General features: G+C 36.6%; 1 pseudogene; it reads left to right on the top strand.

The window, feature by feature from the left end:
- The first annotated feature begins 2,377 nt into the window (after window positions 1–2,377).
- LOC122488889 lies at window positions 2,378–2,497 on the top strand (annotated as a pseudogene).
- Window positions 2,498–10,397: the final 7,900 nt, after the last annotated feature.

Below are 10,397 nucleotides of genomic sequence, written 5' to 3'. Positions count from 1 at the left end.
CGTAAGAAGGCTTGGCATTATTCACTCCATTTCACATGAGGAAACTGAGGCTTAGTGACATTCAGTCACTTGCCTAAAGTCATACAACTCAGTGGTGCAGTGAAGACTGAGTCTCCCATTCTGATTCCACATCCTACCATAGAATGTTTATGAGTGGTCACAGTACAAATGAAACAAATGAGAAGTTCCAATCCAAGAGAGCAGACTACGCACACATGCTCAACTGAAATTGATGAAAGAGGAGGATGCCATTATAAAAATAGATGAAGGAAGAGACAAGGTTGATGATACTGATGTTCCAGCTGTATTAAATTCTCACACAGAAACATCCACACTCTGTCAAGTGTGTAGGAAGGAAAACAATGTATATTTTTTTGCATTGGCAGTTGTCACACCCAGGTGCACACAGACCATAGAATATTTTCCTGAATCTTAGGAAGATGCCCACATCATTTTATAGAAGCAAATAAAAAGATAACATTTCTACTTTATTTCTAGACTGCTTATCCTGGATCAACCTTCTATGTGAAATGTAAAGGTGTCCACAAGTGATGGGGAAGTTTTATTTTCAATCCAGTAGATTTATGGTCCTTTGCCCTGTCTTCCTAAGGCTAACACTGCATAAAACATTTTGTCAGATTGTGGAGTGGAGATAGGTGGCTCTAGTCTCTGGACTAGGGAGAGATCAGACTCAAGCTGAGTGACTGGGGTAGAGTTTTTTGGACTAGATACCTTAAGGTAGTGACCACACCTCCAGATGAATGCTCAGTGATTGGGCAGGCAAGTGTTGTATGGGGTGCTGACTCTAGAGTTTTCACTTAACACTAAGTTCCTTAGCATATAGAGATGATCATCTTTTCCATATTGTGCATGTATAGAGCTATGCAGTATTAGTGGGCCATGAGCCTATCCCTGGTGACCTACTGTGGCCATCCATTTTTAATATTTCTTGGGGGAGAGTGCAACAACATCAGGAAACCACTGCCTTTGCAATTATTGCCTGGTGACCGCATCAAAGGAATTTGCTTTGCCTACATAGTAGGGAAGTATTTGATGCAGGTATATTGAAGATCATTCTTTGATTTGTTATCCTGACATAATGTGCAGTCTATCATAATATGTCATTCAATTTTAGATTCGTAGGCTATGGCTTGAAATCAACCTTCACAATGTGAAGTAACAGAGGGAATGTACAGAACTATATCTAATTTTATAGTATTAGACATACAAATTGTAGAAATAACATTAAAGGATATATTAAAATTGTCTCTTAGTAGTAGGTTTATGGTAGTTTATATTTGCTTTTGTATATTTTTTCCTGGGTTTTTAAAAACTTGTGTAGTAAACATAAATATTTCTTTTGTAACCAGAAAAGTAAATATTATTTCAAAGACTACAAAATACTATCAATCTCCATATCTCGTGGCAGCAAGTAGGGGCAGTGATTATTTTTCAGTTTTATACCTGGACAATGTGTTGTTATATGGATGAACTAAAATGTAAACAGGGTAAGGCACTCCTATGAGATTTCCCAAGCATTTCACTGCAGTATGTCTTCTGATTAATAGTGTAGTACACCTTCTTTCTTAATGATGTTCTTGATTTTTCTGGCATTCAAATATAGCATTTTTTGTTTGTGTTGTATCATTGAATTATTCTTTCCTTTATCTGGATCTAGAGTTTATTGCTTAAAAATGGTGTTCAGATCGGGGTGCCTGGGTGACTCAGTCGGTTGAGCATCTAACTTCAGCTCAGGTCATGATCTCACAGTTAGTGGGTTTGAGCCCCACACAGGGCTCTGTGCTGACAGTTTGGAGCCTGGAGCCTGCTTTGGATTCTGTGTCTCCCTCTCCCTTTGCTCCTCCCCCACTCATGTTCTGTCTCTAGGTCTCAAAAATAAATAAACATTAAAAGTAAAAATTGAAAGAAATGGTGTTCATATGGAGAGATAGGCAGTCATGCTGCCATCTTTGTCTTATGAGAACAATGACCTTATTTCTAGGATAGGTTGAAAACAAATTAACCCCCTCAAGTAATGGAAGTAATGAAAATGTAGGAAACAGCCAATATTTTATTTTTTCCACTTCGTTATTGTCAATTATATTATTTACATGCACTCCTCAAAATTTCATGCAAGTATTAAGAATACGGATATGAAAACTACATAACTATATAGAGAGAAGTTTATAATGTATTTAGTAGAAAAACAAAGGCTATAATTCTAATAAAGACTGGATTAGAGAGGTTGGATTACTAGTGATTTTTAAATCTTATCTTCAGTATTTTTAAATGATAATATTACTCTTATACTGAAAAAATGTTCTCCACAATTCGAAAAGTTAAATACATTATTACTGTTCTGAAATTTCCATAAACTAGCTTTGTACAGTGGCAGTATCATAGTTAATGAGGTTTATCTGAGGCGTAATTATTGCTAATTAAAATTTCCATGAACCAAATTGGCCAAACCTAGAATATTTTGTGTAGGGGCAGCTCATTCAATTGAGCGTCGGACTCTCTATTTCTGTTAAGGTTATGATCCCACAGTTGTGGGATCGAGCCCTGCGTCAGACTCTGTGCTGAGCGTGGGTCTTGCCTAGGATTCATTCTCTCTCTCTCTCTCTCTCTCTCTCTTTCTGTCCCCCCCCATCTCTCTCTCTCTCTCTGTCTCTCTCTAAGAGAAAAAGAAAAGGAAATATGTTGTGTAGACGAACCAGAAATAGCAATGGAAAGGAGAGGATGGCTGATTTACCTTTGTCTTCTGCATACCACCCAAATACAGCTTCATGCTAGGGTTTGGCAAGACTCCAAGGATGATGCCTATAGCAAATTCCACAGTCAGCTCAGATAATGTAACATTCAGGATGTCAGAAAAGCCAACATACTGAACACCTTTCCAAATTACGCAATTCCACTCATGTTCTCTAGCAAAATATTATATTATTCAAATTTCATCTTAGTAGTTGGTTGCTTACTTAACACCCATTTCCCCCTCTTCCCTTTCTATAAGAAGTCTGTTTTAATGCAGCTCATTACTATAAGGAGTAGCTCACCTTTTGCCAAGCTCTAGGGGTGAAAATGGCTTATTGATTATGTTTATCAATGATTCGTGCAGATATGGGCTTTGATATAATTTGGGCTAAAGAGTATGAGGAAAGTTTACTGAAGGCTTCTGGAAAAGTTGATCTTAGTATGAATGGAAAACTTGGAATCCAGGGAAATTATTTCTCCTCTTCTATATGTTGTCCTGAAAAAATGTAATGCCCAGACTGCTGCAGTGTGAGCAAGATGCTGAACTGTAAGAGAGTTTAGAGAAGTCTCTTAATTAAGTCAAATTTAAAGCCTACCCTACTTTAGTCTTTCAGGTAGGTGAGCCAGTAAATTCTTTAATATGTAAGCCAATTTAAGTTAATTTTTTTTTTAACTCAGTGCTGAAGCCATCTTAACATAAATATCTGGCATTTAAAAAAATTTTTTTTTCAACGTTTTTTATTTATTTTTGGGACAGAGAGAGACAGAGCATGAACGGGGGAGGGGCAGAGAGAGAGGGAGACACAGAATCGGAAACAGGCTCCAGGCTCCGAGCCATCAGCCCAGAGCCCGACGCGGGGCTCGAACTCACGGACCGCGAGATCGTGACCTGGCTGAAGTCGGACGCTTAACCGACTGCGCCACCCAGGCGTCCCAATATCTGGCATTTTTAACTGTCTGAAGTATAAACTATAATTCTAAGAGCTAGATAAATATGAAATAAAGAGTGGATTGTTACATTCTTATTATATCAATGCTAAAGAATATTTGCAGCCAGTTACATAAATTGGATTTGAATTGCCAAATTAAATAGTTTATTAATAATAATCCTATTTAGGGGTGCCTGGGTGGCTCAGTTGGTTGAGCATCTGACTTCAGCTCAGGTCATGATCTCATGGTTTGTGAGTTTGAGCCCCACATCAGGCTCTGTGCTGACAGCTCAGATCCTGGAGCCTGCTTCAGATTCTTTGTCTTCCTCTCACTCTGCCCCTCTGCTGCTCATATACTGTCTCTCTCTCCTTCAAATATAAATAAACATTAAAAAAATTTTAGAAATGTCTCATATATATATATATATATATATATATATATATATATGCATATATATTTAAAACTTTGTTTATTTAAGTAATCTCTACACCTAATGTGGGGCTCGAATTCATGAAGCTGAGATCAAGAGTTGCATGCTCTTCTGACTGAGCCAGCTGGGTTTCCCAAAACGTATTTAATCTACATCAGCTATTTAGGCTAGCTTTCTCAGAAGGCAAGAAAAATGATATATGCCTATGGATCTCAGTAGATTTTTGTTGTTTTAATAATTCTGTACCATAAATGCATTTTTAATTAAAGGAAAGATTAAAAACATCATCAGCATTCAATGTAAAGGATGGTCAAATTTTACTTTGAAATAAAACCCTACAAAATAGAAATACCAAGAGAGCATATAATAGGTCTGAAATAAGCATCTAAGTCATAGGAAATAGATTTTATTTCAATTATGATTTTACAGTAATTAGTCAGGTAGTTAATACATTGATGTGTTTCCACTCCTTGGATCAGGAGTATTGGATCAGTAAATTTCCATTTAGAAATATTAAGTCAATGATGTGGCTGGAATCAGGTGGAGGTTGCTGATGTCTGAATGGGTTATGATGTGCCACCTATGTCAAGGGATGTGGGAGGGCTACTCATGGACTAACACTGGAAGGAAGTATTACCATGCTGTCTCTTGTTAGGATGGTGCAGTAAGTGGAAGACACCTCAGTGGCAAGTGGGGGATTTAGAGTTGATGATGGACCCAGGTCACTGAAACATCTCTCTTAGGGGAACTTCCATTGTTTATATCTGTCTAACCCCCTTCTAGTATCTTCTTTCCTGTTTCTTGTAGGGAAATCCATTCCATTTCGTTTGGTTAATGCCGACTTTTTCCCCAGGCCAGAGGTGTAGGCAGATGGCAAAGGAAAATTAGAGTCTCCCCCACTGTCGTCCCACAAGAGTGACACACAAGTGGGCCCAAACCCCACTGTGCTAGATTCCTCTCAGGACCATTTCCAGTCACTGCACGTAGAAGCAGGTTGTCCTTAGCCTTATCTGTAACCTATGGAGAACTTTAGAAATAGAAGTAATTTTTTACTTCTGTGATTCATAACTTATTCTCCATTTGCAATAAGTATAGGTGTTTCCCCACAATTTGAAAAAATCAGCAGAATTGTTTATGTTGTTACACTGCAAGGGAGTATTTTCTGTCTCATCCAGGAGTGAAAGAAATAATAGGTTTCTCCTCAAAAGAGCTAAAAATAAAACAGTGTAGGCACTTATCCCTAATGATTAGTTATCTTGATGTGAGAACAGAACTGAGAGTTTAGAGGCAACAGCCTACCTTGTGAGACATATTTTCCTCTCACTAGCCATTTTACAGATGTCTCTGTGCAGGTGCTGCAAGTGAACTTTCTGTGATTCAAAATGGCCACTTTTTTCTCTTTCTTTCACAAAGTGCTGTTTAGGGTATCGGTAAGTTCTAGCTAAGGAATCAAAACTTGAGCAGCCAGTGTGCTCCACACTTTGAATTGTGTAGATTATTCCAATTATAACTATACTTGAAATGGTTAGACCTGAAAATACGAATGCCCTTTTCTTAATGTTGTGGACAGGACTTTGCTTGCTTGTGTTATATTGGATGTAACAAAGTTCCCCAATTCCTGTTCAGTAAGAGAGACCTCTGGTAATATTTGACATAACAGGTGTTCTTTTCCTATAAACAACACCAGTAAGAACAAAACCTGAACTGCAAATAAAATATACACAAGGATAAAGAAGCCATTTCTAGTTCAAAATATATAGTTCTGTTGGGGAATATTATATCTGGGGAATTGACCTTTGTTTTACTTGGTCTTCTTACAGCAATTACTCAGGAAAGTGCAGGGGTTGTACTGGGTATCGCATCATTTGAGCAAGCAGGTGCTACGCTGCTAGGGTCTTTAGCATAGTCAGTGGTAAGTTAGAGCATAGGAAGGTATTGAAAACCTGAAGACAGGGTCTTGACTCCAGTTAGGTTATATGATGGTCAGCAGGGAGCCTCATGGAAATTTTAGGACCTGGGAACTTTTTATTTTCTTCTCTGCCTCTCCTTACTTCATGCCACATGTTCTTGTCTCAATTTCCAGTAACTTGTTTTCTTTCTGTCAGTCACTCCAGCACTACCTTTGTGACAACAGTCTACTAGGTGGGTAGTACTGTAAACACAACATTTGGAAGGAAGCACTTCAAAAAAGCATGAGCTCTCTTGGTCTCAACAACTGGACACATCTGTGCTGTAGACATTAGCATCAGCCTTGGAAAAGGCACAGGGATGTGATTAAGGATGCTCCCTGAAGTGGCTGTGCTGATCTATTGCAACAAGGGGGGCAGACGATATAGAATTTAGGAAAGAAAACTGGCTACAAGGAAGTCACTATTCTGACACTGGGTATGGGACATGAACCAACTTGGGACACTGAAGAAGGATTAATGATGAAAAGGCTAGACCAGCAGGAGATTTGAATGAGATTTTCTTTTTTGGATTTCACTGATTCCATAAAGCACATTTGTTCATACTTTAATACCTGTGAAAATGGGATATGTGTTACAAACAAGGATGTACCATCTTTAACTGACAGTGTTTTTTTAAAAATTCTTAATGAACATTAAAAAATTACACGTCTTATAACTAGTGGTATCTTAGAAATATGTACTAATGAGACAGGCTTGGAGTAACACCAACTCCACGCTAATTTAAGATACAGCACCAAGGTTGTATCTTATGTGAAGTATTTCATAAACTATAGCGTATAGGTTGGAGTTTGTGTCATTCTCAAATAATCATTTCTGTCCTTTCTATAATTTCCAAATACAGAGATCCATTCTTGGCAGTGCTTATTCCTCTCATTAGGCTGCGCTAAGATGTCAGAGATCATGTCTATTTCATTCACCATTCGATTTCCAGCACTGATTTTACCTAAGTTATCCATTGCTAGGGAATCCTATTTAAATCATCTTTGATACCACCCCATAGATAGTGAGTCTATGCTATAGCCGGCTTTGTTTGTATAGAGAATATTGTTTTGGTCAGAGTTTCCATAATTATTGATAAAACAAACCACATTAAATTTTTTGGTTGGGACAGATTTAACATTACTTTCACAAAATAGTTACCTTAAAATAAATGATAAGAACAAGATGAGTTTTTCTAATTAAAAATCAAAGGAAAGTTTATAAAAGAATGGAGGAAATATTATATATCCTCCAAAGCACTTTTATTACAAACAATAAAAATGTTTGAAAATTCCAATAAATTAAATGACATTGTCATCATATGACTAAAAATGTTTTTTTATAAATAATCATGACTTCTAATTGCTAAATATAGGGGATCTATAATATACAGTTACTACACCTATAATATACATATTTAATAGTGAAAACCCATTTTGGAGATAAATTATTTTTTATAGATATATGAAATTAATTTTGTTTATTCCTGCTTATCCTTTTCTAAAAATAAAATTCAGATGATACGTCATTAATTAAAATATATGTATGTTGTGTATATTGACTACAGACATGGTCGGTACAGTATTAGTCACTAAGCTTTACAGCTCATGAGGAGCTGACATTTATAGTTTTTCACTTTTTGTCACCTCATTGTTAGATCCTGATCTCTGTACATGTTACTTTTAATGAAAAAGAAAGATAATATAATAAAATATGGGAACTTACTATTTGCTTTAGAAACAATAAATATTAATCTAAGGATATAAAGTTAGGCTCCTCATGAAGATTGCTGTAATAATGAAAGGTTTTGGTATTATAAAAAAGTTATAAGAAGAGTACTCTCAGATCACTGAATGGCAGTGCCGGGTATTCCTGAGTCTTTGGGGGACACTTTTCTCTTCCTTACTTTCAAATCTATTCCATTATCTCATTCTGACTTGTGTGACCAACTCCTCTATTCTTGTTTCGCTTACATCACTGCATCATCTTATGACTGTACATCATTCCTTGGCCTTTCACACAGAATCTAGTGTCCATCAAGGTGAACAGACATAGGCCATAAACTGCACAAGGTCATAGACTGTGTCTGCTAATTATTCACTTGATCTGATACCTCTGTCATCACCGGCACATTGCAGGCACCAAAAATTGCTTGACAACTGTAGACAATGTTTTTAAGAATTTTAGGCCAAGTCCAAATTGTAGCAAAGAGAAGCTGCCATCAAAATCAACAAAAGCCAGCCAACACGAAGACATATTGTAGTAAAATTTGCAAAATACAGAAATAGGGAAAGAATCCTAAAAGCAGCAAGGGAAAAGAAAACCCTAACCTACAAGGGAAGACAAATCAGGTTAGCAGCAGATCTCTCCACAGAAACCTGGCATGCCAGAAGGGAGTGGGATGATATATTCAATGTGCTGAATGGGAAAAATAGGCAGCCAAGAATATTTTATCCAGCAAGGCTGTCATTCAGGATAGAAGGAGAGTTTCCCAGGCCAAAAAAAAAAAAAGTTCATGACCACTAAACCAGCCCTACAAGAAATATTAAAGAGGACTTATTGAGTGGAAAAGAAAGGCCTAAAGCAACAAGGACTAGAAAGGAACAGAGAAAAATCTCTAAAACACCAACTTTACAGGTAATACAATGACACTAAATCAATATCTATCAAGAATCTCTCTGAATGTAAATGGACTAAATGCTTTCATCAAAAAATATTGGGTGTCAGAATAGATAAAAAATAAGACCTGTCTATAGGCTGTCTATAATAGACTCATTTTAGACCTAAAGACACCTGCAGATTGAAAGTGAGGGGATGGAGAACTATTGATGATGCTAATGGATGTCAAAACAAAACCAGAGTAGCTATACTTATATCAGATAAACTAGATTTTATTTTATTTTATTTTATTTATTTATTGTTCAAACTATATTTTATTCTTTTTAAATTTAAATCAAAGTTAGCATATAGTGTAATAATAATTTCAAGAATAGAATTTAGTGATTCATCACTTAGGTATAACACCCATTGCTCATCCTAACAAGTGTCTTCCTTAATGCACCTCACCCTTTTAGCCCTTCCCCCACCCAACACCCCGCCAGCAACCCTCAGTTTGTTCTCTGTATTTAAGAGTCTCTTAAGGTTTCTCTTCTTCTCTGTTTTTATATTATTTTTGCTTTCTTTCCCTCACTCAAACTAGATTTTAAACCAGGGACTGTAACAAGAGATTAAGAAGGGCATTATATCATAATTAAGGGGTAGATCTAACAAGAGGATCTAAAAATTGTAAATATTAATGTTCCTAGTTTGGGAGCAAGCAAATAAATCAATTAGTAACAAACATGAAGAAACTCATTGATAATAATACAATAACAGTAGGGGACTTTAACACCCCACTTACGTAATGGACAATCATCTAAGCAGATGATCAACAAGGAAACAATGGCTTTGTAAATTTTTTTTAATGTTTATTCTTGAGGCAGAGACAGAGCATGAAAAGGGGAGAGGCAGAGAGAGAGGGAGACAGAACCTGAAGCAGGCTCCAGGCTCTGAGGTGTCAGCACAGAGCCCGATGTGGGGCTCGAACCCACAAACTGTGAGATCATGACCTGAGCCGAAGTCGGATGCTTAACTGGCTGAGCCACCCAGGTGCCCCAGGAAACAATGGCTTTGAATGACACACTGAACCAGATGGACTTAGCAGATATATTCAGAACATTTCATCCTAAAGCAGAAGAATACACATTCTTTTCTAGTGCAAATGGAACATTCTCCATAATATATCACATGGTTACAAATCAGGCCTCAACAAGTTCAAAAAGATTGAGGTCATACCATACATATTTTCAGACCACAACACTATAAAAATTGAAGCCAATCGCTAGAAAAAAATTGGAAAGACCACAAATACATGGAAGTTAAAGAACATTTTCCTAAAGAATGAATGGATTAACAAAGAAATTAAAGAAATAAAAAAAATACATGGAAGCACATGAAAATGAAAACATGACAGTCCAGAACCTTTGGAATATAGCAAATACAGTCATAAGAGGGAAGTATATAGCAATACAGGAGTACCTGAAGAAGGAAAAAAAGTGTTAAATATAAAACCTAACCTTACCCCTAAAGGAACTAGAAAAGGAACAGCAAATAAAGCTTAAAGCCATAAGAAGAAGGGAAATGATAAAGATTATAGCAGAAAGAAATGATATAGAAACAAAACAGAACAAAAAAAAACAGTAGATCAACAAAACTAAGAGCTGGCTCTTTGAAAGAATTAATAAAAACTGATAAATCTCTAGACAGACTTACCAAAAGGAAAAGAGAAAGGACCCAAA

This window comes from Prionailurus bengalensis, chromosome A2 (assembly GCF_016509475.1).
Source record: "Prionailurus bengalensis isolate Pbe53 chromosome A2, Fcat_Pben_1.1_paternal_pri, whole genome shotgun sequence".
NCBI classification, from domain to species: Eukaryota; Metazoa; Chordata; class Mammalia; order Carnivora; family Felidae; genus Prionailurus; species Prionailurus bengalensis.
This window is presented reverse-complemented; position numbering and strand designations above follow the sequence as displayed.